General features: G+C 40.8%; 1 long non-coding RNA gene across 1 annotated transcript; it reads right to left on the reverse strand.

The window, feature by feature from the left end:
• Positions 1-649: 649 nt before the first annotated feature.
• Positions 650-4468, reverse strand: LOC125613264. The gene is made up of 2 exons (XR_007343773.1): positions 4336-4468; positions 650-841 (listed from the first exon to the last, which is right to left on the reverse strand). It is a non-coding gene; the product is annotated as an uncharacterized LOC125613264 (long non-coding RNA).
• Positions 4469-9118: the final 4650 nt, after the last annotated feature.

Raw genomic sequence — 9118 nt, forward strand, 5'->3', positions numbered from 1 at the left:
AATTTTACCTGCCCAAGAGCATTTGGATTCTTTCTAGATTTTTACTGTAAGGACAATTCTGCTAAGAACAGCCAGATGTAGTGGTGTAGGCCTGTGATTCCAGCAGCTTGGGAGGCTGAGACAGGAGGATCACAAGTTCAAAGCCAGCCTCAGCAAAAGAGAGGCACTAAGCAACTCAGTGAGAACCCGTCTCTAAACAAAAAATACAAAATTGGGCTGGGGATGTGGCTCAGTGGTGGAGTGCCCCTGAATTCAATTCCTAGTAACCCCCCCCCCCAAAAAAAAGTTAAATTTTATAGTTTCCACTACTGGTTTTCTTTTTTTTAATATTTATTTTTCAGGTGTAGATAAACACAACACAATGCCTTTTATTTTTATGTGGTGCTGAGGATCAAACCCAGGTCCCGCCCGTGCTAGGCGAGCGCTCTACCACTGAGCCACAATCCCAGCCCCACTAGTTGGGTTTTCTATATAAGCATGTTTTTATTTTATTTATTTATATTTTGGTGGTGGAAATCGAATTCAGGGCCTTATGCATGCTGGGCAAGCACCCTACCACTGAGCTACATCTTCAGAGCCTGTTATCTTTAAAATTAGAAAAACACAAGAAGTTATTTCATTGGAAAAACAACACAGAAATATCCAGAAGTATGTGCAGGATATTTATTATAAAAGAGTACATTTAGATTATTCTGTAAAATCTGGCAATAAAAATCACTTTAAATTATCAAAGGAGGGCTGGGGATGTGGCTCAAGTGGTAGCGCGCTCGCCTGGCATGCGTGCGGCCCGGGTTCGATCCTCAGCACCACATACAAACAAAGATGTTGTGTCCGCCAAAAACTAAAAAAATAAATAAATAAATTTAAATAAATAAATAAATAAATAAATTATCAAAGGAAATACTAAGGAAAACTCCCCCAGTGGAGGACCTGAGTTCCCAGATTAAAAGAGGTCACCAAAAGTCTACTACAACAAACAAACAAACAAACAAACAAAAAATGTTGTACATATTTGTCATAAAATTTTAGAACACCAAAAATAAAGAGGAAATCATAAGAGCTTTCAATAAGATAAAGGAAAAACAGCTGGGCACAGTGGCACATGCTTGTAACTCAGGAGACTGAGACAGGAGAATCACAAGTTGGAAGCTAGCCTCAGCAAGTTAGCAAGACCCTGTTTCGAAATAAAAAATAAAAAGGGATGATGATGTAGCTCAGGGGTAGAGCACTTGCCTAGCATGTGTGAGGTCCTGGGTTTAATCCCCAATAGTGCGTGCACACACAAACACACCCACACAAATGTTTCTATGCTTAACTGAAATAACCATGTATATGAGGGTAGAATAGACATACTCAGACATACAAGTGCTCAGATATTTCATTTTCTAAGGACTCAATCTTAGAACACACCTGGAGGATGTATTTTAGCAAAATGGGATGTACAACATGAAAGAGTAAGCTGTGGAATTTGAAAACAGGAGATCCAATTGGGGGCAGCAATGAGAACAGGCCAGTAGGACTCAGGTGTGCACAGGCCCCAGGCAGTTACAAGTAGTCCAGACTGAAGCAGGAGTGGGGACTGCAGGATGGATACCTTTAGATTCCAAAATGCAAATGAAACCAACAAAGGGTTCAAACTGCATTTGAGTATATTGAAAAACTATTGACGCAGAATGTGGTGGTATATGCCTGTAATTCCAACAATCTGGGAGGCTGAGGCAGGAGGATTTTAAATTCAAAGCCAGCCTTAGCAACTTATCAAGACCCTGAGCAACATAGTCTCAAAATAAAAAATAAAAAAGTGGGAGTGGGACTGGGGATGTGGCTCTGTGGCTAAGTGCCCCTGGATTCAAACCCTCTTACCAAAAAGAAAAAAGAAAAACTTGATAGTCATGTGACAGGTCTTCTGAAGCATTTGGAAAAAGTACTGAAATAGAGATAGGCACTTAGAAAACTATGCAAATGAAACTATGACAATTGATAATTTCAGGAAAGCAAAAGTTACACAAAAAAGGAAATATAATTAGAATATGGGAAGTCAACATGATGCCTACAATTGATGAACTATGACATGGCAGTGTGTGTGCATCATTTGGAAATATGGAGATAAACAAGAGGAAAAATGGTTAAGATTGTTGAAAGTGGTTGTCTCTGGAAAATGGGTAAAGGACTGTTGGGTTTTTCCATAAACCTGTAGCCTTAAAAAAAAAAAAGAAAAGTCCAAACCAAACCAAAATAAAAAACCCATGAGTCTGGTATGGTGGCACATGCTGGTAATTCCAGAAATTCATGAGGCTGAGGCAAGAGGGTTGCAAATTCAAGGCCAGACTTGGCAACTTAGTGAGGCCCTAAGCAACTCAGAAAGACCCTGTCTCTAAATAAAATACAAAAAGGTCTGGGAGTGTGGCTCAGTGGTTAAGTGCCCCTGGGTTTAATCCCAGGTACCAAAACAAACAAACAAACAAACAAACAAATTATGTGCACTCAGTATTTTGATAAAAATGGGGACACACATACATTGCTGATCCAAATGTAAAATGGTACAGCCATTTACCCTAAAAAAGTCAAAATATATAGTTACCATACAACCCAGTAATTCCATTTCAAGGTATATACCCAAGAGAATTGAAAACAGGTGCTCAAACAAATTCTTGCATAGGAATAGCTTTTGCAGTATTCACAATAACCAAAAAAAAAAAAATGGCAACAACTAAAATATACATCAACTGATGAATGGATACATGCAGTACATCCATACAATTGGAATGTATACAAAAAAATGAAATGCTGATATATTCTGCATGAATGAACCTTGAGAGCATTATGACACGTGAAGGAAGCCAGACATAAAAGGCCATATATTGTATGATTTCTTTATTTTTATATATTTATTTGTTTATTTTCTGCTAATGTTAAATGTCCAGAACAGGCAAATCCATAGAAACAGCAAGTAGTTTGGTGCCCTGGGGATATAGCTCAGTGGTAGAGTGTGTGCTTAGCATGGGCAAGGAGCATGAGAGGGGAAGAGGAGGAGTGATAGCTAATAGGTACTCGGTTTCTTTTTTTGGGTAATGAAAATGTCGTTATGCTTGCAAGACATTGTGAAAATACACACACACACACACACACACATATATATATATATATTTATATTTGTTTGTTTTTTCCAGTGCTGGACCCAGGGGTAATGTAGCTTTACTGCTGAGCTACATTACCAGCCCTTTTTATTTGTTAAATTTATTTATTTATTTTTATTTTTAGGTACCAGGGATGGAACCCAGAGGTACTTAACCACTAAGTCACATCCTCAGCCCTTTTTTGAATTTATTTAAAGACAGGGTCTCACTGAATTGCTTAGGGCCTTGCTAAGTTGCTGAAGCTGGCTTTTAACTCCTGATCCTCCTGCCTCAGCCACCTGAACCTCTGAAATTACACGCATGCGCCCTGGCACCCAGTTTATTTGTTAAATTTATTTTTGTGTATTTATTTCTTTTCTTTTTGTGCTGGGGATCCAACCCAGGGCCTTCTGCATGCCAGGCAAGAACACTAGCACTGAGCTAGATTCCCATCCCTTATTTATTTATTTTTTGAGACAAAATAAGGCTGGCCTCAAACTTCTGATCCTCCCTATTCAAACTCCTGAGTAGTTGGATTACAGGCATTCACAACATTGTGAATATATTAAAAACCACTGAATTGCACACTTTAGAATGGCCAAACAATAAATTTGTGTCGTGTATATTTTATCTCAATTAAAGACACATTCAGTTATAACACAGAACCCAATTCAAAAGGTCTTAAACAATAATAATTAAAAAAAAAAAGGCGAAGCTGTTTTTCGAGTTAGAAGTATTTAAAAACAAAACAAAACACACTATATGCATGTTCATCTGCTATTCTTCCAAGGGCCTAAAATCCATTGGGCCTCTGCGCACAGGACTCTGAAAGTAATTTGGGGATCTATTCTGCAAAGGCGCTGGGGAGGACAGTACATTGTAGTGGTAAGGACGTGGTGGGTGCCTGAGAGTCAGACCCTCCAAAGCTCTGGTCTGCCACTGGCTGATGCAAGAGGCTCGGTTTTTCTCATTACTAAAGTGAGGGCAATAACAGTTCTTATCCATCGGTTGTGAAAATTAGAAAAGACGACACTTGTAAGCCTCAGGCACGGGGCCTTGGCCGTAGTAAACACTTAAGTCAGGTATTTAATGTTGGACAACCCGCTAAACGTGGACACTGTGGGAACGCCCTCCCCGCGCCCAGTGTTCCATTCGCATAGAGGAGCTGAACAGGTAGCAGAAGAGGATTTCAGGCAAAGGCAATAATATCTAAATTTACTTAGCCGTCACTCCGAGCTGTGCCCAGTTAGCTCGTCGCCCTAGGCCATCCACACAGCCAGCAGGTCCGTCCATGAGCCACCCTGAAGTGTCCTTGGAGCCCAGGAAGCCGGCGGCCTTTGGGCTGGGGCGGAGCTGCTGGACGGAGGGAGGGCGCGGGGACAGGATTGGGGCGGAGCTCTGCAGAGCGAGGAAAGGCTCCGCCCGCCTGCCGCCGCGGCCTTAGGCGGGATCCTGCTGCTTCTAGGGACACTGCACCGCTCCCGCCCCCGAGCAAAGTGTGCCGGCGAAGACCCTTGTGGACATGCCGCGAGAGAGGGGCCCCGGGGTCGCGACGACCGAAAGGGCTGCAGGACAGGGATCGGGAAGCCTGGGGTCACCAAAATCAAAAGGGGGAATAGGGAAACTGAGATCAGTGGGGATGGAAAAACTGAGGTCAGAGGGAAAGGGAAAATGGACATCTGAATGAACACGGGTGAGGTGTCGCGGGAAACAGGGTATCAGAATCCCTGGGGCAGCGCCCCGGGGCCCCACTTACTTTACTATACCTCTCTTGTCAGAGTGCTGTCCCTTCCCTTAAAGCTCATGTCTTAGGACTGAGTTTATTCACTTGTCCCCTTCTCTAGTCCGGGAAATCGTTTGCCAAGTTTTTGCTCGGTTTGGACAAAGGATTGGCTCCTTGAGCATAGAGCAGGACTTTCATCTCTTAATCCCCAGTGCCTGGCCCTTGGTAGGCTCTCAATAGAATGCTGCACAATTCAACTTCCTTTCCTGGGTTGGGCAGAAATCTCACCCTTGTGACTATAGAAACAAAGTGGAGAATTATGATGGTTAACTTTGCCCAGTACTAAGAAGTTGGTTACTGTAATCCTTTTATGTATACATCGGTGGACAATGTCAAAGCTTCCTCATTGCTCTTTTCTCTTTTGGGCCTCACACTCTCCTTTGGAAGTAGATATGGCTAATAGCAATTTTTATTTTGCAGGTGAGGAAAAAGGTTCAGAAGAGAAACCCAGGAAGATGGCACATAGATCCCAGTCTTGCCTGATCTCTGGGGCCAGGTTTTCTAGGGCTTTTCCAACAGGCTTCTAGCTATGGAAGAGCATACAGCTATTTCTCCTGCTTCTCCATTGGGGGACTGCAGTTGTAAAAGCAAGGGAACAAAGGGAAGGCCTGGCTCTGAGGATTATGGCCAACAGCAAGTGGTATGGTGAAAAGGGTTACGTGGGGAGAGTAATGTTACCATTTAATGCCAGTGTAAGTTTGATTCTGTGCAGATGTACTTACCAAATCTTTCCTGGGGTAAATACCTAGGGAGGAGTGCAACAATGAATAACATAAAGCTTGCACTCAGGAAGCCAAAACTTGATAGGGTAGTAGATCATGAGATTTCTCTAAAATAGTGTTTCTCAACCAGAGATTCATGGAATACCTGTGGATTTTCTTTTCTTTCTTTCTTTCTTTGGGTACTGGGGATTGAACCTAGGGGTACTCTATCACTAAGCTATACCATCACACCTTTTTATTTTTTATTTTTTGATAGGTCTTGCCAAGTTGCTGAGGCTGGTCTTTGATTTGCAATCTTCCTGCTTCAACCTCTGGAGCTGCTAGGATTATAGGCATACACCACTGCTCCTGGTTCTGTGGAGCTTTTTAAGAGAACATAAGCAGCTGGGCCTGATGGCATGCCTATATTCCAACTACTGAGAGCCTAAGGAAGGAGGATCACTTCAACTCAGAATTTAGAGGCCAGCCTAGGCAACATAGTGAGGCCTTGCCTTGATAAACAATGAAAGAAAGAAAGGAAAGAAGGAAGGAGAAACTAAAGATATAATTGAGTATTTAGACACTTATACTGTCCTTGCTGGGGTGTAAAAGTTGAACAGACTTTTTTAATAGAATTTTTAAAAAATATTTTTTAGTTGCAAATGGATCCTTTATTTTATTTATTTATATGAGGTGCTGGGGATTAAACCCAGGGCCTCACACATGCCAGGCAAATGCTCTACCACTGAACCACAACTCCAGCCTCTGAACAGACTTTTCTGACAAGATTAAATCCTTAGGTATGAGTGTAAATCAGGGAGATAACTCCTAAAGTTAAATATTTTGTTAATCTATTTTGTGGCATTTCCAAACAACTGTCATTTCATATTTAAAAAGTTTTAAAGGGGATATATTTATCATTTTACCACAAAATTTGGGAATAGGCCATACCAGTGGCTTGAAAACAATTTATGTGTATCTGTTGGGGAATTAATTAAAAAACAAAGTGATACATCCATACAATGGAATACTGTACACCTATCACAAAAGATGATAAAGACCAGATGCAATGGCACGTGTGTAATCCCAGTCACTTGGGAAGCTGAGACAGGAGGATTTCAAGTTCAAGGCCACCTGGGCAACTTAGCAAGACTATTTCAAAATTAAAAAGGGCTGGGCGTATGGCTCAGTGGTAATGTGCCCCTAGGTTCAATCCTAGTACTGTAAAACAACAACAACAACAAAAAAACAGATAAAGAAGTTTATTAACTAAAGTAGGATAAACTCCAAGATTTATATTTGGATTTATATATCCTTATGATTATATAGAGATTTAGGAATAAAGTTACCAAAATTTGGTGGTGACTGGCTCTGGGTGGTGAGATTTTAGATAATATTTTCTCATACCTTTCTGTGATATCTAAGCTATTCACAAAATTTTAGTTTGTAAAATGTTTTTTCTTTATGAAATAATTTTTTAAAAAGTGGAAACTGACTAGAAACATTATAAGGAATAATACAAATTTGAAGTTTACTATGACTGGGCAGGGTGGCACATGTCTGTAGTCTTAGCTATTTGGGAATCTAAGGCAGGAGGATCACAAATTTGAGGCCAGCCTTGGCAAGTTCAAGAGACCCTATCTCAAAAACAAGGCAAAAAGGGGGTTTTGTGGATGTAACTCAGTGGTAAAGTGGTTGCTTAGCATGCATGAGGCCCTGGGTTAATCCCCAGCTTCACAAGAATAAAAGAAATTTACTGTGTATTAGACATTACAAGAAGTGTGCTTTATACACATTTACCTGATTTCCCACAACCCTATGAGACTATCATCATGTTTTACAATTGAGCAAACTGAGGTTTGAAAAGTTTATTGCCCATAATCACAAAAGTAGTAAGCAGTGGGTGCAGGCTGTGGATATAGCTTAGTTGGGCTCAAACCCCAGCACCATTTAAAAAAAAAAAAAAAAAAGGAATAAGTAGTAGGTGCAGGATTAAAACTCAAGTTTCTTGACTGCAGAGTTAGGTCTCTCTTGTCTGACCTACAGGAAAGTAGAACCTTATCTTTGGAAATAAATAAATTTATCAATTTTTTTTTTTTTTGTGTGTGTGTGTGTATAAACCAGAGCCTTACACATGCTAGGTAAGCACTCTACCACTGAGCTACATCCACAGCCCTATCAACATCTTTTTTTTTTTTTTTTTTGTACTGGGGATTAAACGCAGAAGTGCTTTATCACTGAGCTACATCCCTGTCCCTTTTTTACTTTTCATTTTGAGATAGGGTTTCTCAAAGCTGTTGAGGGTCTAAGTTGCTGAGGCTGGCCTCGACTTGTGGATCCTTCTGCTTCAACCTCCCAAGTCACTGGTATTATTGACCTGTGTCATCACACTGGCCCCCAGCCCTACCAACATCTTAAATACTATCTTTATCAATATCATCAATTATACCTCCAAGGCTAATTTTTCTTTTGCCTATTCAGAAGCAAGAACTATATACTGCAAAAAATAAAATAAAGTCGTCATTGTTTTTTGTTTTTGGTACCAGGGATTCAACCCAGGAGTGCTTAACCACTGACCTATATCCCCAACTTGCTTTATTTTTTTTTATTTTGAGGCAGGGTCTTGTTTAGGGCCTCCCTAAACTGCTTAGGGCCTCCATAAACTGCTAAGGCTGGCCTTGAACTTGTGAACCTCCTGCCTCAGCCTCCTGAGCAGCTACAATTACAGGCCTGTGCTAGGCCTGAGCCAGGCCTGTGCCATGCCTGGCCCCAAAGTCATTATTAACGAAGACAGAAAACTTCCCCAGTACTATAAAGGAAAAAAGAAGGAAATAAAGTAAACTTTCTGTGGTATTATGCTGCATCACTGATTCCATGGAACTTTGCCTTTGAATAATGGAAGATAACATAGCATGGTTCCTTGAATCTATGCTGGCCCTTTGTTTGCTTTAATCAACAGAATATAGTGAAAGTGCCAATTCTGGACCTAAGTCTTAAGAAGGCTTAATAGCTTCCATTTTTGTCTTTTGGGAGTATTGAGTGAATGTGTAAGAAGTCTGGATACTCTGCTGTAGAGACTGTGAAGAAAAGCCATATGGTGAGGGAGAATTTCAGACTATAGGAGAGACCCCTCTGTTTCTGCTGAATCAGCCCCCAGCTGATGCCTCGACCATTGACAAAGATAGCACAACAGCTGGTTTGATCACAATCTAGACTGCAGAACTGTGAGCAAATAAAATGGTGGTTGTTTTAACACATGTTTTGGAATGGTTTGTTACACAGTAATGAAAACATCTCCTGAGCTTTTTTCCTAGGGCTGGTATACTCAGTTTTGCAAAAAGCTGGTCTCCATTCTTTACTTTCTGCTATTTCCCACTTTTATGGTAATAGTTTGTCAGAGCCTTTTGCATTTACTAGCACTCCAGCAAGCTATTATTTTGTTTTGTTTATGTGAGGCTCTGGTGAGGATACCTAGGGCCTTGTGCATACTAAAAGTGCACTATACTACTGAGCTACAC

The sequence above is a fragment of the Marmota marmota genome, unplaced genomic scaffold (genome assembly GCF_001458135.2).
Source record: "Marmota marmota marmota unplaced genomic scaffold, marMar, whole genome shotgun sequence".
Classification (NCBI taxonomy): domain Eukaryota; kingdom Metazoa; phylum Chordata; class Mammalia; order Rodentia; family Sciuridae; genus Marmota; species Marmota marmota.